Below are 26,537 nucleotides of genomic sequence, written 5' to 3'. Positions count from 1 at the left end.
TGTGGTTGAAAAGCATATTCATTCAAACTCATAGCTTTTGGGAGAGAAAAAAAAAGGCAAAATAAAAGGAAAAGGGGTTTTTGGCAATTAGGTGGAGAAGTAGCAAAGAAAATAACTGATGTTAAGCTAGGAATCTGATAAAATATCCACCCCCAAATAAAGAACAGGAGTATAAAGTCCACTGCAGAAAATTAAGAAATTAAAATTCACATAAATCAATTGAAATCCATACTCAACTTCCACTAAAAAAAAAAAGAAAGAAAAAAGAAAGAAAAAAGAAAGAAAAGAAAAGCATAAAGCAGGAAAAAACTCTAAGTCTACAATGAAAATGAAAATAAATACATTCCAACAAGCTTGAAAAACATCTTCAATTAGAAATTCAAAACCTAAGCTGAAACAAACAGAGATAGGGACGAATATAAAAGTAAATCTAAATAACTAAGACACTAAAAGGAAGGAATAAAAAATATGTCAAAAAAAGTGGTGGAAATGGAAGATTAGAACAAAAAAATAATATTTATGTTGTTGCAAAATCCTTGATAAACAAATAAAAAAACAATGGAATAGAACTAAAATTTAAATCTTTAATGCAAGGCAACTCTCCAGAAATAGAAGAAAGTCTAAATATACGCTAAAAGAGCTCATCAAGTTCTTTGAAAAATTAATCCATAAAAATCAATGGTGAGACCTATTCTGTTAAAATTACTAGATTTCAAAGGTAAAATAAAATCTTTAAGGCTTTCAGAACAAAAAACGAAAGACTTGTAAAATTACAATAGTAATTACAAGGACAATATACAAAGCAATGCAACACTGAGGAAGCAATTTTTAAATATTCAAAGAAATTGTAAACCAAAGATTTTACAACCAGCTAAGCTCTCTTTCAAATAGTTTTTAACTATTGAAAACAATTTTGAAAATATAAGTAATGAGGCGATTCTGCCCCTAGCAACCCCTCTTCAGACATCTACTTAGAGGGTAAATTTAATTCATCCTAAGGACACAGGTCATTATTATATTTCTTCCATCTTTAAAAACATAACAAAAACAATGTTATCTTTGTTCAATCTCTACATTGATTCTTTTCTATTTCATTAAGATTGACTCTTAAGTTTTGTTACTAAATTATCTTTTTGTTTATTCCTTTTTTTGTTTTTCTAACCTTTTCATATGGACTTATAGTGTGTCAAACTATTTATTTTCTAATATTTTTAATACAAAAATGTCTCTAAAATTTATTTTTTAAATCTTATAAGTTCATATGTAGAGTTTTATTATTATTCAATTTTAAAAATTATTTTATTTTCATTATGATTTGTCTTTTGAACACATTTTATTTGGGGGCATCTTTTAAATTATTCAATACATGGTAACTTCCATGTATTTTTTTAAGCCTCTATAATGATGATGCTATGGTTTTGGAATGTTATATTTTCAGAGCCTATTTTAGGTAGTTTATTACGTATTTACTTATTTGTTGAGAGGTGCTATTTGAAAGGTCATATGGCATTGACTAACCACATAGATTTTATAGTCCAAAAATGTATTTAAATACTAATTCTGTCACTTAAAAGTCATATACTTTTTAATTACTTCTTCTTCAGGTTCTTCATCTATAAAATTAATATAGTGGAAGTATCCAAATTACGGGTTATTTGTGATAATTAAATGACCTAATATATGTAAGGACTTCTGAATATTTTCTGGCATATAGTAAGAGCTATATAAAATGTAGTTAACTGATATGAATTAGAAACAGACACATATATGTTAATATTATACATATAAAATAGAAAAAGGACACATTAGATTATGTGTATATCAGTCCCAATGACACTTGTCTCCTATAATTCATACCCTATTTAGTCTCATCACTCATTCAGTTAGGACTGGCTTATTAAGCCAACAAAATAAAACAGAAGTGAGTTTGTGACTTTCAAGGCTCTGTCACAAAAGCTATTGTAGTTTCTACCATGGTCTTTTAGATTGCTCATTCTTTGGGATGCCATCTGCCATATATTTAGGAGACACAAGAAGTCCTAGGAAAATTTCTAAATAAAGGAAAAATAATTTGCTGGCACCAATCAGTAGGCATGTGAATAAGTTCCCTTAAAAGATCCTCCAGCCCCAGTCAAGTCTTTGGAGAACATCTCTAGCCATCTTATGAGAAATCTTGAGTCAGAACACCCAATTGATATGCTGTCAATTTTTGTACTCACAAATATCATGGGGAATAATAAATCATTATTGTCTGTGTAAGCTATTTTTTATGTGGCAACAGATGCGTAATACAGATTACTAAAAATAATAATACTTCATATGCAAGCTGAGTTAAAGAATAAAAGGCAAATATTACTCGACCTAGAAAAAGTTATCTACAAAATGATGTATATTAAATGAGAAAATCAATGTCATCATCTGAATAGATTCAGGAAAAGCATCTGACAAAATTAAAATTAATTCCCAATAAAAATCTCTTAGCAAATTCAAAATAAAAGGAAACATTTGAACTGTTAAAAAAAAATTCATATCATATTTAAAAGTGAAATATTTGTGACATTCTCATCAAAGACAAGAACAAGCAGATCTGGCTGACGTACTACCTAGTAATATGCAATATTGTACTGGGACATCAGGGGTTGTCAAGGGCTGGGAATGGAATGAGGATTGGCTGCAAATAAGCAAAAAGCATCTTCGGGGTGATTCAAATGTTTAAAATTCAGTTTCAGTGATAAGTTCACAATTCTCTAAGTTTACTAAAAACACTGAATTGTGCACTTAAAATAGGTGAATTCCATGTGTAAACCCTACATCAATAAAGCTTCTAGGACACTGACAACACCAAATCCTGGTGAGTAAGTGGAGCAATAAGAACTCTTATTCATGGCAGGTAGCAGTACAAAATGGTACAGTAACTTTAGAAGACAGTCCGATGATTTCTTATAAAACTAAACATACTTTGACTATATGATCCAGTAATCTTGCTCTTTGGTATTTACCCAAAAGAGCTGAAACCTTATGTCCATGCAAAAACCTGCTCACATATGTTCATAGTAGCTTTATTTATAATTGCTAAAACTTCAAGGTGACCAAAATGTCCTTCAGTAGGAAGATAAAAAAAACTTTGGTACATCCATATGACAAAATGTTGTGTTAAAAAGTAATGAGCTATAAAGTTATTAAAAGACATGGATGAACATTAAAACATATCACTAAGTGAAAGAAGGTAACGTAAAAAGGCTACATGTTGTATGATTCCAACTATATGACATTATGGAAAAGGCAAAACTAGGAGTCAGTAAAATTGTCAGTGGTTACCAGGGGTTGGGGTGTAGAGGAAAAAATGCATGGACAGAGTACAGAATTTATCAAGAACTGAAAATACTCTATATGATACCTTAATGATGGATATATATCATTATACCTTTCTCCAAAACCATAGAATGCAAAGCACCAAGATTGAACCATAATGTAAACTGTAAACTTAGGGTGATTATGATGTGTCAATGTAGGTTCATTCTTGGTAAAACAAACAAATAAACACACAAACAAACAAAAAACATAATTTTGGTAAGTAATGTTCGAGGAGGCTCTTCGTGTGTGAATTATTCCTTTCATCATGAGATCAAAAACAAAAGCTAAGAAAATCTATTCTTTTACAAGTCTTTCTTTTGATTTAGCAGAGACAGGGACAACCTCTATCACCTAACGATAAGAGGTCTACTACCTAATAAGAGCATTCATATAATAACAGATTACTTGCAGTTTTTATTTTTAGAAAAAATTAAGAAATTTAAGAAATTATTTATTCTTAGGCCAGATATTCATTTTCTTAATGCTATCTCTGCTTTCAGATGTAAAAAGTTAATTTGTATAAGATTTTTTCTTCTAAAAAATAATAATCACAAGCTACATAAAAGAATAAAAGAATGACTTTTGAAATTCATCTGACCAATTAAAGCAGCCAAAAGATAAAGAAACATGATCTCATTGAAAAGGGAACACAAAGAAATACATTTTAAAATCTAGTCTACAGGGTAAAGGGTCAGGACCCATGCAAAAATAGCTGAGAGGCTAAATAATCAACCAGAGCATTTGGCAGTCTTCTGATATTAAGTAGACAAAAATTGAATGTCTGAGCCCACCAATAAAGCAAGTAAATAGCCCGGGCTTTCACTGTATGCCCTTGAAGCATAATACGATAAGAATCAGAGTGAATCAGAAATAGGCCAGTCTCACAAACAAAACACAGCTTCAAATAACCTTAATCTCTGATTAGATCACTGAGACCTGCCTCTACAGTAACTTCCTGCCAGAAAAAAAGCAAATCACGTATGCAGAAAGGTAAAATATTTTTCATAGTCTCCACGAATTTTATACACAAATGTCAGAAATTAGAAATTTAATTAAAATTTAAAAATTTTAAAAAATAAGTAAATTAAAAAAAAAACCTACCAGATTTGACATGACATGACGGTATTAATTTATTAAAAATAAAAAATAGACACAGTACCATAAATAAGAAAATGGAGTTCTGGGTCACAGTTTAAAATAATTTTGATTAATACTAAAGAAAATAAATGATTAGACGGTGAATTTTATTAGAAACTTATACACTTAAAAATATGCACATTGAAATAAATATCTAATTAGAAATAGTATGAGAAAGAATTAGTAAACTGAAAGATAGGTCAGTAGAAAATATCTAGGCCAGCACATGAAGAGAGGAAAAGGATAAAAGATACAGAAAAGTGTGTGGAAAGTTTATATGGGACATGATAAAATCATAAAATTCATGGTTAACTGAGATGTCAGAAGAGGCATAGGAAAGAGAAGAAAGAAATATTTGAAGGTATATTGGTCAGGAATTTTCAATAACAACAAATTATATCAAAAAAATACTAAAACAAGTTCAAGTATTTCTAGGATATCCCAGATAGATAAAAGCAAAGAAAAACAAACCTTGGAACATCATAGTAAAACTGCCAGACAATCAAAAATTTAAAAAATAGTAATAATAGTTTAAAAATCTAAAATTATCCAGAAAAAAACACTAAGTTTTTCTGAAATATTTAAAATATATTGAGATATTTAGTTAGATAACTGAAATAATAGTTAGGGAAATTATCATTGCAAAATATACTGTACTTTTTTCAAATCAAACTCATCTTATTTTTTTAAACTATATTAGTATTCTTTTTCTTTCTTTAAAAGTATTATTCCTATCTAAACGATCTTAATTTTCTGGCTTAACATAAATTTACTTCCAAAATGCAGATTACAAGTTACTGATAAATAACTCATTCAAAAAAATTATTTTTTTCATTTTCTTTATTGATACAGCCCTTAAAGCTAGATATTATGCATGTGTATTAGTTTCCTAGGGGTGCCATAACAAATGACTATAAACTCAGTGGCTTAAAGCAACAGACATTTATTTTCTCACACTTCTGGAGACTGAAAGTCAAAAATCAAGAAGTCAACAGGGCCATGTTTCCTCTAAATGATTTAGGGAAGAATCCTTCTTTGCCTCTTGCAGCTTCTGATAGTTTCAGGCATTTTTTTGGTCTGTGGCAGCAAAACTTCATCTCCGCTTTTGTCTCCACATGTCTTCTTTTTGTGTATATGTCACTGAGTGTCCTCTCTTCTTTTGAGGACATCAGTGATTAGATTTTGTTCATCCTAGTCCAGTATGACTGCATCTTAATTTAAGCACATCTTTATTAAAGATCCTTCTTCCCAATAATGTCACATTCTGAGGTTCCATGTGGGCAATTTTTGGAGGACACTATTCAACCTACTAGAGGGTATGACTAAAGAATTAATGCAGCTTGAGTATGATTTGTTGTAACTCATTTTTTTCAAGATGAAAAATTAATGGCACATTTGAAAGGTAGGCACTTTTATTATAAATTAAAGAAATTACATAACATAACTTGATGCAATCTGTTATAAATTAATTTCATTTTAAATTATTTAAAGTGATGATACATTACAAATCTTCGAAAAAAATCAGAATTATTTTCTTGCAAAAATTACTAGCTCACATAAACTAGTAGATTTCAGAACCTCTGGTGGACAGTTTTCATAGTACCATTGTACATGACTTAATTATTATCCCTTTTCTGACCATGTGTGTGTAGAATAAAATTCTAAGTGTGTGAAGTACACTTATGAGATTAAAATGTAATGAGAGTAAAGTAGTAATACAAATTACAAAATTCTAGGTTTTCTTAGGGGAAAAACACAGTATTGCTGGATTGCTCTTGTCATGTGTAGGAAATGTGAGGTACCACAGAGAAATGTAGGATATCATAAAGAGAATGTTAGAGCAGTCAGGAGTAGAACAAAGAATTAGACAAATAGTAAAAAAAGGACAAAAAGGCCATAAGGTACATAAAGGTAAGATAAACTATAGATTGGAGAATAGGCTCAAATGAGATGCTGAATGCATTATGAACATATTTCCCTAAGCATTTTAGAGTAACTGGATACTGAAGAATAGCTATTTACTTTTATGCTTGGGATTCATAATAAAGACCTTATAGTGGAGTTGCTGAATATTTCTTCTTTACTGATTTAAATTCATCTAAAGAAGTCAGTAATTATAGATAATATTATATTTAAGTATGTAGAAAACATATATCTTACTCTTTGTGCTTCTATAAATCTTATTGATAGTAAAAGTGATGTAAGATAATGCTGAAGGACTTTAGCATAGTCGATAAGATCTATGTGTCAAAACAGAAAATCAGTAAGCATTCAAAATTATTTTTGCTTAATTAACTTAAAATGTTTTGTATTTTCATTTATACCTACAGCATACTCAGTGAATGTAGAGATGATGAAGGCTGCCTTAGGGGACTTTTTAGGTTGCTCACAGATGATAATTTGAATAATAAATGTTTCTAGAAATTTATCCACCATATTTATCAAAGTCCATTTGATTCTTTGTTTTTCAACTCTATATTTACACACAGATTATTAGGGTAAATATCTGTAATAGAAATAATTCTTATTCAAAACAGATTGATGGAATAATGCTAGATAACCAAGATATTTTAAAGGCTTTTTCTAAGAATTAAACTGCTAAAAGCACTTAAGAGATTTTCCAGGAATTTTAATACTACTACCACTACCATTAGTCAACTATCATTTGTTAGAATCAGATTTACTATTTGGAATTTGCTATTATTTTAAATTAATTTGGTAAAATATTTGTAGCCGAAGCAAGAAAATCACATAAGACACTGCACACTAAAAATAAGGAATCATATCCTATCTTCCCATTTTTAAGTGACTACACCATAATCCACATGAATTCTTAAAATAATGGAATTAATTCATGCTTTGATGGTTCATGTTTTTACCATATGTAACTTGAAACACCAAGCAATATTTTTTATTTACTACCAGAAATAAAACAAAAGACTTTGTTTCAAATCCATTCAATCTCATCAGCATATTCTGCAAAATAAAATGTTGAATGAATTTAAGTCAAATAAGTCACCATAAATATGAAATTGAGTTGAAGAATCTGGCAATATCTGTTCACTCATCTACATAGTATGGTTGGTTTCTATCAGAATGTATTCACTCACCAAAAAGAACAATCTCTGAAACCATGTTCAGGTATGCCTTGTCTATATCAGGCAAGTGTGTTCAAGACTAGTAATTTATGCAAAGTTTTCTCCCCATTCTCTATTATTGTGTAAGTGGTCTCCAATAAAATAGAACAAAATAGAGGGTAGAAATAAAATCTCAGTGAATGAATGTAATTTTTGTAAGTCATATTGTTTTTGAAAAAAGAATTCCCTGGTGGTTGAAGATTAGTTCATGGTTTTAAAGTCATAAATTATAAACAGATGAGTTTAAAAAAAAAATCTGACAACATTCAGAAGGAAGGTAAACTTTGTAAAAAACATCAGGATGGCATCTTGTCCATGCCAGACAACTAATCAGAAAAACATGAAGATGGTTTAAGAGCTTGATTAACGTCAGCTTATTTTTTTCCTCTTTTTGGCTTACATTACTCTTCTTGTTCATGTGAGGTTTGTCTTCCAAAATATCTATATTTTGGCTTCTTCCCTGTCTTTTGTTCTTAGATTCTATTGGAGATACTAGCTTGTTGTCATTTTCGGATGCAAGGTAGAGCACATTTAAATGAAATTCAATCTTGGACACAAGGATAGGTACGAACAATCACAATTTAAGGAATGAATCTGTAAATATCTAAGTGAAGTAAATCATTCTTTCATTAACCTAGGAGGTCATGGCCTTAACATATTATTATTCATTCATTTTGTAAATGCAAATTATACAAGTTCCTTCCCAAATATGTATCTTTATTCTAGGGCTCTCACTCCAAGATCATGTAATTAATGTAACTATAGATTCCCTTTGTTTTTCTAAAGCGCCTTGCAAAAAAAAGAATTGCTCAAGAGCTGTTTGTGTTTTTAATGTAACAAAACATTTAAAGAAACTTCTCTGAAAATTTCATTCAATAATTACATTTATTATAATGGCTTTACATTTATATTAAAAAGGGAGAAAGACATTTTTAAAGTTATCTTAGAGTGAAGAACCCTTATTCATAAAAAAATTTAACATTAAACTTTTTGAACTAATAAACTACTCTGTATATGCTCAATTTAAATTGTCTTGTAAGAAGTTTTATTTCAACTAAAATTATTTAGAATGTAGTCAATGAATTGATGATATCTACAGTATATAAAATATAACCTAATGTATTTTTATCCATGAGTAATAGCTTTCATTAACATTGTATCTATTGGCCACATGCTTGGCATCACAGATATATCATTATATAAAATACTTCACCTAGCTTTTAAGTAAATACTACTCATCCCCATGTCCACAAGTAGAAAATGGGGATTTAAACAATAATTCTAAATCAAATATGAGTTATCCATCTACGTAAGCCTTTGGAGTCCTTTCTCTTCTTGATATCCTGCACTATGCTAAGCTACTTGAAAAACATATTGGTCCTGCCAGAGTTCAGTTACAAAGATATATCAAGAGCCTTAGTGTCCACTAAGGAGGACAAATTCATAAACCTGTAACTTCAACTCTTTTTTATAGAATGTTTTAAGAGAAGTCCAGACGGAGAATGGTTGACATACAAAGAAAAGTGATCATTTCTATATGGCCTGAATCCATTTCTTATCTGCATCTTGGAGATAAATAGTTCTAAAACCTGACATATAACTCAGTTCTTTAGTATGGTTTTTGTTTGTTTGTTTTGTTTTGATGTTTCAAGCATAAGATTATATATCTGAATAGACAAATGTCTGCAAGGTCAGCTTTAAACACTTGTACAGACATGCTAGCATCAGATAGAAATTTCATAGCCACACATTTGGATTTGCAAGAAACCTATATAATGTAAATTTATGAAAGCAGGGCACCCTGCTTTTGTTTCTAGCTACATATCTAGAACTTTGAACCAAATGAATATTACTTAAATATGATGAATACACATTAACTTTTTATGGTTTACATATTTCCATATCTGGTACAGATTGTAATCTTTGACTAATGTATGTTATAGCTCTTAAAAAGAATAAGCACAAAAATTATTGATAAATAAAAATTAGAAGAAATTACGTATTTTTATTTGAATGACTAGTATAATACTCAGCATATAGTAGATACTTGATAAATATTTGAGTAAATATGGAATTGTTTAAGAAATGGAATCTTACTCAGATTACTTATATTTAAGAACTGCATTCTATGCTTGCTTATGTAAAATCTTTTTTTTTTTTAATTTTTTATTTTACCCTATTGCTTCTAAAAGCCTCAGCAAACTACCTTTTTAAATGCGGAGCTCTCTCTCTGTAGTTCTGTGCTGTTTTGTTTTGTTTGGAGTTAGGGACACATTTTTTTAAGTAGACTTTCTACCTATAGATTGAGACAATAAAGACCTCATACCTTCATTACTGTACACACCTATATTCTTGAAAGTGCAATCCAGAGCCCAGATGATTCCATTAAATTGTCATTGGGTGATTTGTCTTAAGGGGAAAAAAATGTAATAGAACAAAGTTTTAACATATTTGTCCTAATATGAGTTAATATGCTAAATTTTGAGATGCAAATTTGACAAGACAATCATAATTACTGCCTTTATGCAGCATATACCCTAGTACTTAAAATACATTTTTATATTGTATCTTCAAATCATAGAAAATGCACCAGTGCCTTAAAAGTGATTCAATGAAGTAAAACAAAACAAAACAAAGATTGTTAACAGCTTTATTGAGGTGTATTATCAAACTAGACATATTTAAATTGTGCATATATGAAAGTTTAGATACACATGCATAAATGCACATACACATCACAATAAAAATAACATCCCACATTCCCAAATCCCCAAATTTCCCATATTCTCCTTTGCAAACTCTACTCCTCCTCTATAAACTCCCTCCCATCTCCACGCAACCACTGATTTGCTTTCTGTTTCTAGAATTACATATAGAGTTGGCTCTTGAACAATACAGGTTAAGAGTGCCAACGCTTGCATGGTTAAAATCTGTATATAACTTTTGACTCTCCAAAATCTTGATTACCCTTGGTATTCTCAGGGGGGTACCAAAATCCGTGGATGTTCAAGTCACCTAAATAAAATGGCACAGATCAATGCACACAGTCAGCCCTCAATATGCACAAACTCCTGACTGCAGAATGAAAAAAGTACAGGCATATATTTTCAAATATCCTTACATAAATGGAACTGCACAGTTCAAACCTGTGTTATTCAAGGGTCAGCTGTAAATGGAGTTACACAGAACACATTTTTGTTTATGGCTTTGTTTTTTTACACAGCATAATTATTTCAAGATTCAATATAATGTTGTGTGTTTAATAATTTATTTTTGTTACCAAGTATTATTTCACTTTATTTCTATACAATTCATATATCCATTCACCTGTCGATTTAGATTGCTCCCATTTTGGCAATTACAGGTAAAGCAACTAATGTATTCATTTATCTATCTATATATTCACTTCATATAACTAGAAGTGAAATAGCTGGATCATATGGTAGGTGTAAGTTAAACTTTTTAAGGCTGCCAAACTTTGTAAAGTTTGAAGCATTTTATATTCCCACCAGCCACGTAAGAGTTACAATTCATCCACATCCTCTGTAACACTTGATAGGATCAGCTGTTTTCATTTTTGCCATTCTAATAGATGTGTAGAGGTGTCTCATTGTGGTTATTTTTAAAGATTTAAAAAATTCTTTCTGTTCCCTGTATTTTTAGCCATGCATATGCATTTTTATTCATATTTTTAATTGATATGTAACACCATACCATAACATTTTTCCCTTTAAAGTGTAAAATTTTGGTGATTTTTAGTGTATTTACAGAGTTGTCAATAATCTCAATTATCTATTTTTAAAATATTGTCATCACCAGATTAGCAGTCATTTCCCAGTCTTCCTTTTTCCTAGCTAGCAATCACTAATCTACTTTCTGTCCCTAAGTTGTGTCTATTCTGAACCTTTCATAAAATGAAATCCTATATGTTATTTTGTATCTGGCTTCTTCCACATACCATAATATTCTCAAGTTTAACCCATGTTGTAGAATGTTTTAGCAATTCACTTACTTTTTTGGTCAAATAATATTCTATCGTATGGTTACATCATGTTTTATTTATTTATTCATTAGATAATAAATATTTTAGTTATTTATACTTTGGGACTATCATGAATAATGCTGTTTTGAATATTTGTGTACAAGTTTTTGTATTTGCTTTTCGGGTATAAATTTTTAAATTCTTTTTTAATGTACCTATGTTTAGAATTGCTGAGTCATGTAGTAACTATTTAATTTTGGGGAAAACTATCAAAAGGTTTTCAAAGTGACTGTATCATTTTACAATTTTATCACCAGTGAGGAGGTTTTTATTTTTCTTCACCTCCCCACCAACATTAGCTATCGTCTGTACTTTTATTCATAGTCATCCTACTAGGCATAAAATGGTATCTCATTATTGTTTTGATTTACATTTTCCTAATAACAATGAAGTATATTTTCATGTGCTTTTTATCATTTGTATTTCTTCTTTAGAAAAATGGCTATTAGAATTCTGTGTTCATTTTTAACTGGTTTATTTGTCTTTTCATTGCTGTTTGAATTCTTTATACATACTTAATTCTTGACCATTATAATTTATATGATTTGCAAACAGTGCCTCCCATTCTTCAGACCTTTCACTTTCTTGCTGTGCCCTCCTTTAAAACACAAAAGTTTTACATCTTTATCATGTCCAATTTATCTGTGTTATCTCTGATTGCTTATTCTTTTGATGTCTTGGCTTAAGAAAACATTGCCTAATCTGAGGTGACAAAGATTTACACCTATGTTTCGGTTAAGAATATTATAGTTTTAGTTCTTACTTTTAGGCTTTTGATCCAAGATGTGTTAATTTGCTCCATATTAGTTGTATGTGGGGATTCCAACCTCATTTTTCACATGTGATTATCTAGTTGCCCCAGCAATACTTCTCAAAAGGATTATTCTTGCTCCATTGAGTTGTTTTATCTTATTGAAAAGTCTATGAACATAAATGCATAGGTTTATTTCTGGACTCTTGATTCTAGTCCAGTGCTCTGTATATGTATCTTTCCGACAATACCACACAGGCATAATTATATTTGATTTGTAGTAAGTCTCAAAATTGAAATGTGAGTCCTTCAACTTTGTGCCCTTTTCACAATTGTTTTGGCTATTTTGGATACCCTGAATTTCCACATAAATTTTAAAATTAGCTAATAATTTCTGCAAAAAAAAAAAAAAAGGCAGCTGAAATTTTGAATTTTATTGAATCTGTAAGAAAAATTTGGGATAGTATTGCCATTTAACAATTATTTTAAGTCTTCCGAACAAAGAACTTCAAATGTCTTTACATTTACTTAGATCTCTAATTTCAGATTTCATACTGATAAAGAACTGGAACTTTAAGCAAACATAATCATTCCAGAGGATCTATGGGATGAGATAGGGCTATGGAAGTTCTCACGCTCTATGTAATTGTGAGAACCCTGCATGCAAGAACCCTACAGGAAAAACTCTATGTATATAATAAAGCTCTATGGTTTTAACTTCCTTTTCCTGTCTATAAGTACCCTTCCATCTTGGCATGTAGACCAGAGTGTGCATGTGGCTTGTCATGTCTTCATAAACTGGGTTGCGGCTTTTTAGTTCTCCCGAATAAATCCATTTTAGTGACAAAATATCTAGTCGACATTATTTTTCAGTTGACTGTACTGTTACTTCTAATTCCTTTTTCTTGCCTGATTTGGCAAAAACTTCAGTACAAGGCTGAATAGCAGTGTCAAGAGTAGACATCCTTATCTTGCTTCTCATATTATGAAAAAAGCATTGTCTTTCATAATTAAGTATAATGTTAACTGTGATTTTTTTTGTAGATGTCCCTTATCAGATTGAAGAATTGTATCAAAAATGTTTTTCTGTGTCTATTGAGATGAATATTTTTTTTGTTTGTATTCTACCAATATGATATATTACATTGATTGATTTTTATGTTGACCCACCTTGCATTCTTTGGATAAATCCCACTTAGCCGTGATATATATAAAACCTTTTTATATGTTTCTGGATTCCATTTGATAGTATTAGTTTTAATTTCTATGTCCATAAAGGTTAATTATGTTGAGTATCTTTTTATGTGCTTGATTGCAAATTATTTCTTGAGGAAATGACTGAGATAGATTTAGATACTAGGTGAAATATTCCAAAACATTTATTTTTCCAGTAGTGTAGCCTTTTTCCTCTTCTGTCCCATACTACTTTCTTTTACTATATTGTTCCCATATGATTTCACAGAAGTCCTGACTCCTATTGATTGTTTCTGATCCCTTTAGGTGAGGAAGAAAAACTATAGGAAGCTGAAATGGAGAAATGCATTGCCTTCAACTGTGATGAAGCTCTAGAAATGTCTTTGTCTCTGGCTTTTGTTGTGAAGAAATCTTCTGGGTATGTTTCACAATGATTAATCTTCTTTTCCTCTGGCCAGATCCAGGGGTAATCTTTCTCATGTCCTTACCATGAGAACCTATTGAGGTTCTTGATGACAAAGCCCACACAAGAGTAGGCCTCCCTAAGTCTTTGGCCTCTATTTTTTTTTTTTTTAATCCCATGCAGTTCCACACTCAGTATCCAGTGATTCATCAAAATTACCACTGCTATGTTTCTTCCATTTAAGTTTTATTGACCTACTCAGAGGCTTCTGCTCCAGATGGGTAGACCTTGGCTGTGTCTCTGTGGATGACCCTGTTTCTAAATATGGGGATTGTGATTTGGCTTGCAACCTCAGTTTTCAAATTTTCATATGAAAAGTTCATATTTTCATTCAGTCCATTTTTTTTTCATATGAGAGCGATAGGAGTGAGAACTTTAAAGTCCTTTACATGCCATAACTGCAAATGGTAGTCCAGCCCATGCCTTTTTAGTCACCTTTCTGGCTTCTCTTCCTTTCCAGACATAAATGTTGGACTGCCCTATTAAGTTTTATAGTTTTATTTTTCTTCTCTATCCATACTCAATGATTAAGAGCTTACAAATGTGTGGCTTTAATCAATTTAAAAGTGTATGATTTCCAAATTTGTACATTTAACCTTGAAATCTCCAAAGAACTTTAGACTCATATATTCAATAACCTCCTATGTCTTTATACACAATCTCATACATCCATGTGGACGTGGGATGTGGGGAGGAGGAAGTTATAAAATTATCTGTGGAACATCTATAGAACCTGAAGTTTGATAAGAAGTAAAAACAGATTTATGTCAAAAATAGGACATATACAGAATCACTGACCCTGGAGTCATGCAGTCAGTCAGTACCCATACCCTAAACATAGCTGGCTTCAACAAATATTTATCAAAAGAATGGAGAATGATTTACAGTAAATTCATGGCTAAACACTAAAATGTATTATGGAAATAGTTTACATTAATTTTAACATATTTACTAGTTATGTAGTTTGGGATTAAACCATCCTTTTATTTTATTAGGATTTGTGTTTTTATATGTAGCATATATATAGTATCTTCTAAAATTTTTAAGTATCTTAATCTTAAAAAATAATTTAAAGAAATTTTGTTTAAAATACTTTTTGTTTTTATCTAAAAAATAATGCTGGGATCAGTGGAACATTGGGTTAAGAATGACAGCTTATTCCTGAAAAAACTTTAGGGCTAGGTTAAAAATGAGGGAAAACAATATCCATGAGGAAATGAGAGAATGAAATTAGCAGGCTAATCCACTACAGACATTTTGAATCCATTCGTTTCAAGTGAATATACATTTTTGTAATACAACATGTCCTTTCTGTTATTTTTAGTAAAATGGATTCCTTGCTGTGATAAGTGGAGCAATTGTTAATTTCAGCTCAAAATGGATTCCACCAAAGCAGTAGGTAGTGTTTTCATTTAAGCTGCTGAATAGTTATTCTGTGCTATAAATATTCCAAAATATTGTGCTAAAGATTTCTTTTAAAAAATTATTAAAAGAATTCAAAAATATTATTGATTGCCACTATATATTTATTGGTATTTTTAAAAATTTAATCTCCATGGTAATATTTCAATGTGGGTATTACAAAACACATTTTATTGATATAAAAACTGAGTCTCAGAAAGGTTTTCTCACCCCAAGCACCATGGGTACTATGTGCCCAGCTAAGATGTGACCTGAATTCTATGCAATTCCAAAGTCCACACTCTTTGCGTAACATAAGATTCCTCTTAAAATTTGATAGTTTTATGCATTTATATTCAGGTTCGACCTAAGAGTATGTCTTTATATGTAAATATTAGCATGGATTCAATTTTATGGTATTAATTAGGACAACTATATCATTTATAGTCCAAATATGAACATTTTTGAGAGTGAAAGGGGTGTTATTAATTATGCCATGGGAAAAGATGTAAACTAGGACTGCTTTAATCATTCTGGGATATATATTAACTCTAAATTAGTAGAACTCTAATATAGTGCATTATATACTCTAATATTGTGTATTATTTAATATAATGCATTTATATTTATACATTAGGGAGATTGTGATATGGTGAAAAAAACACAGTACTTAGTTATTCCTCCTGGTCCTGGATTTCATGGTTTCTGGTAGTATGACCTTAGGCAAGTTGTATACTCTCTCTGTAAATTCAGAGACCCAGATAATCTCTAAGATTGTAGTCTTGTACATAAAGGTGTTATCATCTCATGTTTTCATTAAAACAAAACTTTAATAATTGTTATTTGAAGGAATAGTAAGTGTCAATAAAACTGAAAATATTTTTGGTGCTAAATAGTCCTGGTATGTCTTGTTTAGCCAACAGGCCTAAACCAGTGATCAAAATACTGGTAATGACTACAGATTCATTTTAGTGAGGACTGCTTTGACTACAATTCAGGTTAGGGATTATTTTTTCACAAAATAATAAAATAAAACATAGAGTGAGTCAGTGGTTATGCACTGACTAATTGGAAGACTAATTGGAAGAATATTCTTTCAAGTGTCCTATACTGCATGTTCTCTAATTCTAATTGTTTCATTGCAAAATATCTTAGCTTTAAGTTAAATTTCAGGAACATTTAATATCCCAACTATGAGGAAATCACCTTTAAAATTCTTATATTATTAAATACTCTTTGTATACATGTCCAATATACACAAACAATAAATAGGACAACTTCATTTCTCAAACCTAGTAAAATGTGATTTCATTATATGGTACTAACAATAAAAGTAACTTTTCTAAGAATTAGAGGTTTCTTAGAATATGTTTTCATCATTCAATTCCATATTGAAATAGAAATTTCAAAAAGATAGAAAATAGCAGGTAATAGTATAAGCATAAATAAGGATTTCTGAATTTATTTTTCTTGTAATTTCTAAAACACTCATGCTTTCTAATCTGGCTTGCAGTTGAATTTTGTGTCTTTATTATTCTACCCTAAATTATATTTGTAACTAACATGTAGTCAATACTACACATATGCCTTAAATGGCACATATACAGCCTCTTGAGGTTTATGTTCAGTACATAGTTATTTGCAAACTCAGTGATTATCTGAATAAAAATGTCTATTCTTCTAATCATAAAACTCTAACTCCACTTAACCTGTATCACAGAGGTATTATGACACACCATTCCTCTTTTTCACCAGAAGTAGACTCCACTCATGTTACAATTAAAGTGCAGCTTTTTTCCCACCATGGTTTCAAGATACATTTTCACAGATGACCACCCCCTAGAAGTTCCCCCAAATTATGGGATATTTCCTGACAGGGTTATAGTATTTTAATGAACAAAGCAGATATCCCAAGAAAACATTTCATGAACAGTTTTCTTTCAAAAATTAGTCTTTAATAAATATATAATTAGATTTTTCTCACCAGGTAGTCAAAAGATTATATAAAACAAACTTCATCTAGATGACTCTATATGGCATGGTTAATCTCAATGTTGGTAGTACAATTAGGAGATCCTTAAATATCCATATCTCTCTCTAGAAATGTGTGAGGTATTTTAGTACATTTTAAGAAAGCCCTTGGGTAATCCACAGGCACAAGTAAAAAGAAAAATCAAGGAGCCCAAACTAAATACTAGTTTATTTATTTTAAACCAAAGTTAATTTTCCTGAAAGTGTTCATTCAAATTACATTGAACACTGGGTGATTTGTTGAAGAATTAATATCCATGAACTTCTCTCCAGCTCTATGGAATATATGGAAGCTATACCAATAAAAGGACAGAAAAGAGAAATGTCATTCATATTAAATACTGTTTTTCATAATAAAAATATGCTGATTTTGCTGTATTTAATATCATAATTTTACTCTATGCTAATCTCAACTTTGTAGCCAGAGTATAATATAGAAAATTAGGAAATAGTAACCCTGGCAACAATGCAACTGTCGTGTTAAATGAGGCAAATTGCAACATTTCTTGCATCTACCCATCAATATTTAAGAAATTATTATATTTACTGCTATAACCAAGATATAGAGCACAACTAATATCAAGAAAGCACTTAGCAATGATAGCTTTACTGGCCTGGTGAACTTTTCTGAAAAAAGTGTATTCACACTTTGCTTTAGTTATTTTTTTCATATAGTGTCTTATTCTAAAGACTTTACTAACTATATAGGCAGAGCTTCTTTATGTTTCTGCCTTTGAAGCAAACGGAAGCCTGAATTTCGGAAAAGTCTGCGATTCAGTTCACATTTGAATTGCTCAGATTACATTTTAATGGAAAATGAAGCTTGAAAATAAGAAATGGGCACCCTGTCATAATTTCTAATTCAAGATGGTAGTCACAACCCAACCAAGTTACCTTAGTCCCTTTCAAGATTTAAAAGTTTTATTTTCAATTTGAATATTATACTGTGTTGAAGCATGAAAATCCTCCCCACAGGCTACAGTCAAATAGCGTGCTGCAATACTAATGTTTATATCTTGGAAACAGTTGCTAGGATGTGCTTCCTAAGGAAATGGATCTTGAAAGAGAACAAGGATATTGCTCTTTCAGTGAGATAGTAAAAAAAAAAAAAATGGTTCACTGCACTTTTGAAATAGATATTGAATTGTTGCAATGAGTACAAGAATCCAGGGAAACGGAGTAAAAGTGATAGAATTATATTTTTTGTGTATGATTACATAGGAAAAGACATTTTAGACTTTAAACTCTGTTAACTCCCCAAAACAGAGCACAAAATCTAACAAATAAATGATGTTACTTTTGTTTTTGTATATTCTTTTGTAAAAATACAGATACATGAGAGAAAAATCTAACACAAGTTTTATAAATAGAACTATCCAATTAGTTCACAAATGTTTCACATATCAGTGGAGAAACATTTCATTCGCAATTAAGTCAGAGAAATAAAAAGTAATGTGTACCAGCATAATGGCAGAGAAGGTTACAATTATTTGACATTCTTACTTATAGAGCTCTCTTAATGAAATGGAAAGAATATTTTAAAAACTAAAGTTGTTTTTGAAAGGTCAGTATAAAAATTTTATCTTTCTAAGCAGTTCAAGTAATAAGTCCAATTGAGATTAAATAAACATAAATAAAGCAATACTGGCTTTATCTAAATATTTTGTTCATAGGATTTTAAAACCCACTGCATAGAAAATTAACTATATACATTTATTTACTATTCTGAACATTCCTATAGCTTTTATTTACAATCTATTTTTAAAATGCAATTGTGGCTTACCAAATTAATAAGCAAATCAAAAGAAAATGTATTTAATAAAATTATTTTAATATTTATGTTTATATTGGTCAAAAATTGACCTCACTATACTGAAATATTACATAATTTAAAAAATTTCTTATGACCTATATATACTGCTTGTATAATTAGCATATTATTTTAAATGTACTATTAAAAAGTAAAAAAAAATGGCTATATTTTACAATCCCAAGTATTTTGAACAAATAAGTATGAGCATTAAAATATTTCTGAAATATCAGAGCTGGATTCTATTAAATGATGATTTTATATATTTATATGTTAGTCTCATCATATATATATATGTTTATATTAGGTGATTATCAGAAAACAAGAAGTGGACACATCACTAAATTAGAGAATGCAGACAGAAAACTGGTGTTTCGAGCTCAAGTGATTAGAAATGTGAGAAAATATAATTGAGAGACTTGAAATATTCACTTCCTTTATGTTTCTATGAGTATTACTCATATTACATATTACATTATAGTAATTCAACTATGTAATGATTTACCTGCTAAGCTATAATTTCTCTAATAAAGTTTTCTCTTGTTTTTTGGATAAAGTTTTCAATTCTTATTTGGAACTCCACAGACATTTAATAGATTAATTAATAAATAAAAGACTTTTTAATTTAGCCAAACATAGTCAAAAGGTAAAGAGGAGATAAATGACTTATATACTACACTTTAAATATAAAGAAAAATTAAATAGAATTAAGCTAAAAGCCATCAGATTAATTTCTAAACTAAAAATATTGATCATCAATGCATCATAAAGAAGAGGCATATTTAGGAGCTTGGAAGGTATTTAGGAAGATAAAATATAAATATTAAAGAATGGAAAGTATTTAGATGTAGCTCTTTTTTTTTCTCTTAATTATAGCACTGGTGTTTAGTTCTGTTGTGATGATCTCATTCAGAGCATAGAGCACTTGAGTAGATAGTCAAAACAACAGGCACCTCTCTCTCTTCTGGCTGGCGATTATTAGCATAATCTTGGTAGTCAGTGTATTGGAGTGCAGGGTGGCTGAAGGGTTTCATCCTAGTTATGTCCTCAAGATAAATAGCCTAGAGAATTCATAGTGCCCATGCACAGGAGAAACAATTTTCCCTTGTCTAGGGCTGTGTAACTAAGCTCAGAAAATTTTCTTTATGGCTGGCTGAATATTAAGTTCTTTTAAGTATTAAAATAAACTATCAAACACACTTTTTAAATTTGTAAATCACTGAAGTTTCTAAATGAAATATTTGAAATTGGACAGAAGTCCTACAACTGGGGATGTACATAAGAGGCTACCTTGAGACTAGTAAGAGGGGTGGAGAAGTGAAATGGGCTGGTCACACAACCACTCACGGCAGTTTATAACTGGAAGTGATATGAAATCACCACTGTCACAATAGCTGTGGGAAAACAAAGAAAAGACTGACTTTTATACTAACTCTAAAAATCAGATATAGTGGACATGTAATAGATAAGAAATTAGATAGCTGTACCTGAGTAGGTAGAAATATAGAGTTAATTTTATTCGTGTCTATATATGTATGTAAAATATATTTCATTTTGTTTTTTCCCAGAGCATTTAAAAAAAAAAAAACCCATTGTGCATTTATGATTCCATTCATTGGAAAATACATGAGGAACATGCTTTTGAAGTAATCTTCCCCCCAAACTACAATACTGCCTTGTTATGTACAGATACTGAAAAATACTACATAATATTAAGTAAAGTACCTTTATTTTTCTTTAGTGACATAAGACAAGATACAACTTCATTCAGACACAAGTATGCAGCCATAAAATTGGTATGGGGGGAGGAGAGGTTGGTTATTTTTGTGAACACTTTCTTAATTAAAAATTGTATTCCATATATTTATTCATTTAATAAATAGCATAATAATAACTCAAGAAAACCATTAAGGGCCATTATGAACAAAAATAGTTTTCTAGCCTGTTGTGTCCCATCAATAATAAGATTTTTTTAGAAAAACAAAAAACAAAAAAAACAGATTCTGTCCTTATGGAGCCTACATTATACCAGGAAACATATAGTGCAGTGAGGTTTAATCTCTTATTTTTATAAAATCAACTATATATTTTCAACAGATTTCTTTTGTAGTCTACCCTCATATTTTATTTGGCATACAGGAAATGACAAAAATATGTAGAAAAAAAGCAGGAAAAAAAAAGCAACACAATTTATTTAGACTCATTTCAATGTTAATAGCCTTTGAATTTATATAACTTGATCTTTATTTTTTAAATAGGGAAAAATCATCAGGTCTATAATATTGAAATTGCTATAATAATAATATCTATGAGTACTTATAACATTATCTTTCCTTTCTAGTGTCTGAATGCTGTGCTTTCTGTAATATTATGGATTATGAACTTTAAAACATTTAAAATAAAGAGAACCTAATTAATAGTTATACAAATTACATCCATTTTAACTTATTTAACCAGGTAGATTTTAGCTGATAATAAGAATATTTTTTTTTTAGAACTGCCAAATCAGTCAGAAAATTTTATAATGCATATTTTTCTAAATACATCTAAAATATCATGACTCTTTACAATCTAACTAGGTTTTACATAAATAGGTTTCTTATGTCTGAGCAGAATAGCTAGATTCAATACTTTTTTAATCTTAGACAATCTCAGTAGCATCATTTTCCCAATTTTGGAGTAAAAAAACATGTTAGTTATAGGAAGTGTCTGAACCAAGCTTAAGAGAAGAAATAAGTGTACACTTAAGAAAAAAAAATGATAGAAAAGACTTTATTGGAGCAACTGTGAAGTGTAAAGATGTTACTGGTTATATATCTTAGAAATATGAATGTTTCTGTGATAGTAGTAGCAGTAGTAGCAGAATTAGAAGTAGTAGTAATATAACAATAAGAAAAGCAAGTAACCTTTAATATCCTCTTTAGTGTAGACACCAGAAAATACTAAAAGCATAAAATCAGCACATACATTACCTGTTGCAAAGTAAATAAATGCTGATATTGTAGTAGACATCTATGATTTTTAGATTTTCAGTATTTGAAAACTCATTAATTTTGGGTTTAGCCTCCCATTATAAAGCCAAAGATGAGTACAAAAACTATCTCCTGGTTTGAGTGAGGGCACAAGGGTTTGTTTTAATGACAAGCCTGAAAGAGAAATGTCTGTTTCATGCCACAAGGAAACTAAAAAACTAAAATATATATATATTAACAGTTTTCATGAAATTAAAAAGAAGTCAGTAAAGTTCCGTGATCCTGGAAAGAAGAGAAACAAATGAAGCAAGCACTGCAATCATTCCGGCTTTCTGTTTGAAATTATTGTCCAGACTCTGAAGAACAGGGAAAGGATTCCAACTGAGCCCAGTGGTCTGACTGAGTCAAAAAGACAGAAGAAACTGTTCTTTGTAGGAGATAAGTCAGCTAGATATTTATAAGGAAGAGTTTCACAGAGGAGGGATCAATGAACAGGAATATGTTCACAAAGCTACATATAGGTCCTATTGCATCCTCAGGCAAGTATCAATCTGCACATTTGTAGTATAAAAATCAATTCTCAGAAACCACATGGAGGTAGGAGTCACGGGAATTCTCATGAGCTCTAACAGGGAGACTTACTGAATTCATGGTTGAATACTTTATTTGAATATTTCAGGGCTATAGCTTGGAAGTGGCTCTAAATTAGTCCTAGATTAAAGGTGACCCAAGATGCGCCCTATTAAAACTTAACAAATTTGAATATGAGTAAACTAATCTATAAGTAACTCAACTGCATGCCAGAACAAAGTATAAGACTGTTTAAGAGTTAAAAAATGATCCAACATCCGATAGTGTAAAATATATACATCCAACATCCAATAAAATATTTCCATACATGCAAAGAAATAGAAACATTTAACACATAACTAGAAAAAAATACGCCAATAGAAGCAAACTGAAACGTGGTGGATGATAGAATTAGTACACATGGACATTAATTCTACTGTTACAAACAATATTCAGTATGTTCACAAATGTAAAGCATGAACATAATGAGAGGAAATAGCACAAACATCCAGAGATAAAAATTATAATGTTTGCGATGTAAATTTCACTAGATTAGATTAATAGGAGATCAGATACTGTGGAATGAAATATCAGCAAATGCAAAGACAAAGCAATGGAAACTACAAAAAAACTAAAGAAATCCAGAAAATAACTGAAAAAAAAAAGACGTACCACTTCAGTGATGTATGCAAAATATTAAAAAATCTAGCATATATACAATCAGAGTTACATATATTGAACAATTTTTTAAAAATATTATTACTTTATTAGATGAAAATTACAAATGTGCAGACTGAGGAACTTCAAAAACTACAAGCATATTAAACTCAAGAAAATAATAATGAGAGATTCTATAATTAAGTTGTCTATCACCGTTGCTAAACAGAAAAGCAGCAAGAGAAAAATGGTTTATTATATACCATGGAACAAATATAAGTATTGATGCAGACTTCTGGCCAGGAACTAATAAGCCAAAAGATAAGATCATCCAAAAAATACTGTAAGAACAACCAAAAAAAAAATGTATTTTAAAAATGCAGGCAAATAACTTCTAATTTCTGTTTGTGGTTGATAAAATTGAAACTAGCAATTATTTCCACTCTTACAGAGGCAAACAATATAGCTAGACAATGTACAAAATTTATCCATTTTCTTGAACCCATGAGATACCTGAGTTTGCAGGGCTAAAACTAACCTACAAACAATGCAAATTAAAATCTATGAACTCAACGCAAACCTGCAAGGAGAAAAGGGGCTTGATTACGTGATTATCTGGGCAGAAGACGGTTTACACTGACAAGAATTGCTAATGAATTCAAAATTGTTAAATAACTGATAAAATAACAATGAATTCAAAATTGTTAAATAACTGATAAAATAACAAAATATGGAATCCACGGGGGATGTAAATGCACTGCGTGCATGCTCTTCCCTGTAGACCTGAGAGCTCTCTAAAAATGGAGAATCTTTTGTGGGTGATGGCAAAGTCGGGGGGAGAGAGAGCTATAAAGACCTTGGGCACGCTGTGGGTCGCATCCTGCCCTCCCCCAAGTGACCTACGCTGCCCCTCAACTGCATGCGCATCTTCGCACCTAACCACGTCATCAAGTCTCGCTACTACTACCTTGTGTCTTAGCTGAAAAGGAAGTCTTCAGGGGAAATTGTCTACTGTGGGCAGGTGTTTAAGAACACCTCCCCACCCCCACCCCTCCCGCAGATGAGCACCTGGCTGTGCTATGACTCCTGAAGTGGCACCCACAACATGTACGGGGAATATTCTGATTTGACCACTGCAGGCGCCGTCACCCAGTGCTACTGAAATACAGGTACCAGGCACCATGCCCGTGCCTACTCAATCCAGATCATAAAGGTGGAGGAGACAGCAGCTAGCAAGTGCCGCTGATCGGCAGTCGAGCAGTTCCACGACTCCAAGATCAAGTTCCCGCTGCCCCACCAGGTCCCACCAGCCACCCACCATAAGCCACACTGCACCACCAAGAGGCCTAACACCTTTTAGATGCAGGGCCTCCCTGTCCCTAGGTCTGTCCAAATAAAATCCTTGGGAAAACAAAAACAAAACAAAACGGGAGAAACTTGAAAAAGCATCCTTTGCAACTAAGCAAGGGAAGAACAGCAGCAATTGCTGCAGGAAACATATGAACAATTCCTTATTTGCTACATTCCATAGAGAACAAAAGCCTAAAACTGTAGGGGAAGGGCAACAAACAATGCCACCTTTATGAGTGTGGAAGGAAACAGATACAGAATTCCTACCCTTGAAGAAAGGGCAGGAATCCATGCTGCATCCAGAACAATAGCTACAAGAGGGAGTGTGAGAAGGCTAGGCTCTCAAGACTCAGGAAAGAGTGGTTGCCAAAGACTGAGGCTTAATAAGAGTAATTGAGAATGTGTTTTTTCTTATGAACCAACAATTAACTACTAGGCTCGCATAAGTCAAAAACAATCATCAGTGAAATTGTCCTAGAGAGACACCCTCTCTGACACACAGCAGAAAGGGAAAGCTTAAAGCTGAATGTGGAACAGTAAATGAAAGAAAACCTCTAATAAACAAATCACTCTAAATACAAGATAACACTTAAGGAATTTGAAGCCTGTAGGGCATTAAGGGTAACTATGGTAACATTATCCCAACAATCCACCTTTACTCCTGAACAAATTAAACTCAGACCTGACATGAAAAGTCTAGCACAAGGAAAGACATGACAGTATGTCCATTTCAAAGCATAAATATTATTTTATTCGGTGTTTATTATTACTCTATATCAGCTTTAAATATATATATATATATATATATATATATATATATATAGATGTGCACAAAAAATCAAGAAATAAAAGCATGACAAGAGATACAACAATCAGAAGAAGCATACTCTGATATAACAGGGAATTTGAAATAACTATGATTAATATGGTAAAGCTCTAGTGGAAAAGGTGGCCAACATGCAAGATAACAGAAGCCATTTTGGCCTAGAAATGGAAACTATAATGTAAACTGTAAGTAGAGGGAGAGAAGACAGGAAGAAGGAATTTTAGTTTCATTGATAGTATGTATTGAGCTATGAAAACAATTAATAAACTTTAAAGTAGGTCATTAAAATTTACCCAAACTGAAATATAAGAAAAATGACAATGAAAATCAGAAATGAGAATTTGAGAGCTTGAAATAATATCAACCCTCTAATACATATGTAATTGAAATGTAGAGTAGAAAGAGAACACTATAAAAGAAATATTTAAGGCAATAATGGTCAAGAACTTTCCAAAATTAATGACAACCACCAATCCACGAAGCAAAAAACTCAGAGAACATCCAGCATGACAAACACAAGTGTATGCACACACACATGCACACACACACTCACTCACATTATCAAGCATGTCAGACTCAAACTGTTAAAAAACAAAAGACAAAGAGAAAATCTTGGAGACAGCCATAGAAGAAGACATGCCATTTGTATACAAAAAAATAAATACATAAAGTGAATCATTACAGCCTACTTCTTGGCATAACAATAGAAGAAAAAGAAGTGACAGCTTTCAGGTACTGAAATAAAATATCTATCAACAAAAGATTCTGAACTCAGTGAACTTATCTTTCAAAAAATATATGAGAAATAAATATTTGTCATACAATAAAAAGTACAGAATTTA

The 26,537-nt window shown here is 31.0% G+C and overlaps 1 pseudogene; it reads left to right on the top strand.

The window, feature by feature from the left end:
• The window catches only part of LOC107505432, a 47,465-nt pseudogene extending 22,586 nt beyond the window's left edge, over positions 1 to 24,879 (top strand).
• The last annotated feature ends 1,658 nt before the right edge of the window (positions 24,880 to 26,537 follow it).

Source organism: Rousettus aegyptiacus, unplaced genomic scaffold (assembly GCF_014176215.1).
Source record: "Rousettus aegyptiacus isolate mRouAeg1 unplaced genomic scaffold, mRouAeg1.p scaffold_m13_p_1, whole genome shotgun sequence".
Lineage (NCBI taxonomy): Eukaryota > Metazoa > Chordata > Mammalia > Chiroptera > Pteropodidae > Rousettus > Rousettus aegyptiacus.
Note: the sequence above shows the minus strand (reverse complement) of the source record. Positions and strands in the feature narration are given on the sequence as shown.